A 2,688-nucleotide genomic window follows, 5' to 3' on the forward strand; every position below is an offset into this window, starting at 1 on the left:
GTTGACTTAGATAACTGACCATGGCTTCTTTTTCCCTTCTCATGCATTAATTCCCACTCTTTTTGTTGCAGGATTTTCAAAGAGAGAGCCAGGAAATTGAGGCTATAAGCAGGAAGCAGTGTTGATTGATGCCAGCACCAATTTAGTGGATTCTTATCCAAAGGCTGAGCCCAGATTGTGACATACCAGGCAGTTTTATACAGTCTTGTCATTCCTACACAGCTACAGATATAAGGAAGAACATTAACTGATTGTCAAGCCATGAGGAAACTGATGTTAGCTGGAGAGTCCTTGAGATGCGGGGCAGGGCAATCAAGAACGAACTAGTTCCACCAGGAAATGGCTAGGCGGGGTTGGCTACCATACTTTCACTTCGTAGTTATTAAGATTCCCCCATGTCTTTTAATGACAAGATAGCTCATTTATTTTTAATGCCAAATAATATTGTTTGGACATATCACAGTTTATCCATTCACCCATCGAAGGTATTCTGGATATCTTCCAAGTTTTGGCAATTATAAATAAAGTTGCTACAAATGTCCATGTGCAGATTCTTGTGTGGACGTAAGTGTCTAATTTCTTTGGGTAAATGGCAGGAAGCACAGTTGATGAATCGTACGGTAAGAGCCATTATGTTTTGTATGAAACCACTAAAATTGTATTCTAACGTGACTATAAAATTTTGTATTCTGACCAGCAATGAATGAGAGTTCGTGTTGCTCTGAATCCTTGTCAGCAGTCAGTGGTGTCAGTATTTTGAATTTTAGCTATTCTAATAGATGTGTGTCTTCTTTTAATTTGCAATTCCCTGATACATATTTATTGTCTTTTCATATGCTTATTTGCCAACTGGTGAGGTGTCTGTTGAGATCATCCTCACCACTTTTTTTCTTTTTTAAAATCAAGTAGTTCTTTTCTTATTGTTAAGTTTTAAAGATTTTTTTTTGTATATTTCAGATAATGGGCCTTTATCAGATATACCTTTGCAAATATCTTCTCCCAGTCTGTGGCTCATCTTCTTATTCTCTTGACAGTGACTTTCACGAAGAGAAGTTTTTAATATTAATGAGGTCTAATATATCAGTTCTTTCTTTTATAGATAATGCCTTTTATGTTTTATATAAAAAAAAATCATCTGTCTGTGGCCATGCTATCCTGAACAAGCCTGATCCCATCTGATCTCAGAATCTAAGGAGGGTCGGGCCTGGTTAGTACTTGGATGGGAGACAACCTAGGAAGACCAGGTGCTGTAGGGGTAAAAAATTAAAAATTAAAAATTAAGAGATTGTAAGCTGACAAGGTTCTTGTGATCTGTGAGGTCAACCAAGGGTTGCCTTGCATAAAAAAAAAAATAATAATAATTTACAAACCCAAGGGCATGTAGATTTTCTCTTGTATTATCTTCTAGGAGATTTAGTTTGCATTATCTTTTAAAATTTTCCCTATTTCTAAAGCTAATATATGACCATTGTAGAAAATATAAAAATAATAAAAAGTGTAAAAATTATTCTTAATATTTTTAGACTCATAAAGCTGTAGATTTAATAAATGCACATACATATATGTGTTTATGTACCTAGTACATTAATATGTGCATATACATACTTCCACATGCATATATAATATACATTTTGAAAATTTTGATCATATATTACATGATTACAATTTGTTTTTTCATGTATACAATATACATACATTTTTTCATTATACTATTTTCTACAGAATAAGTTGTGAAGTCTACACAGTATCTAATTGAATGTTTTTACCATGCTGTTCAATCAATCTCCTGTTGAGCACTTATAATGTTTTTCATTTTTAACAATTAAAAAAATACTGAGATGAACGCCCACATGTATTGTGATTTTTTAATTTAAAAATGTTTTAAAGTTTCGTAACATAACCCAACCTAACATTGCCATCTTTTTCATACGTTTTCGACTTAATTATTATAATAATTGAGAAATTAAAAAAGAAATAGTCAATGTACTTGCCGGCAAGTTAATTATATTTCACATATTTTGCAATGGCACCCTAAAAAGTCTAAGAGGTATTGGGAGGAAAAGCGATATAAATTTCAGCTATCAAATAATATTAAATTAAAAATACCTTCCTTTATTTTTCCCCTTGATAGTATATTTCCCATGAAATGAAATGGTTTCTGTACCCTAAGACCCATGGAAAATTGAAGAAACTTCCACAATAGGAAAGGAAGGCTAGTTAAAATGGAAATCCTATGTAAGTAGATAGTAAAATGTCTATTAATAAACAAAAACCATTAATTGATTTGAACAGTGAATTTCATAAGCATACAGTTGTGCTTTGTGATTCTGGCCATTGGAAGCCCTACACAAATAAAGTGCAGGACCCCAGTCTGGGCGGCACACCTACAGTCACATTTTATGGTGACATTCTACTGAGTCCCCCATGTCTGGTAAATGACTCTGTGCATCTCTGGTTATCTCTTTGGTGGAGAGTCCTGGTGTTCAACTGCTATGTCAGAGGAAATAACGTGCTTAAATTTTTAAAAATTCAACTGTCATCCAAATAAATTATGGTTTATTCAGTATATAAGAATAGCTTTTGTTATAATGTCAGCCAACACTGGATGCAATTATTTTTCAGATCTTTGACAATTCAGTAGAAGAAAATGGTATCTCAGTGTTGTTTAAACTTACATTTTTTGTTACT

General features: G+C 33.2%; 1 pseudogene; it reads left to right on the forward strand.

Moving 5' to 3' along the window:
- The first annotated feature begins 1,137 nt into the window (after positions 1-1,137).
- LOC111733677 lies at positions 1,138-1,256 on the forward strand (annotated as a pseudogene).
- Positions 1,257-2,688: the final 1,432 nt, after the last annotated feature.

Source organism: Pteropus vampyrus, unplaced genomic scaffold (assembly GCF_000151845.1).
Source record: "Pteropus vampyrus isolate Shadow unplaced genomic scaffold, Pvam_2.0 Scaffold613, whole genome shotgun sequence".
Classification (NCBI taxonomy): Eukaryota; Metazoa; Chordata; class Mammalia; order Chiroptera; family Pteropodidae; genus Pteropus; species Pteropus vampyrus.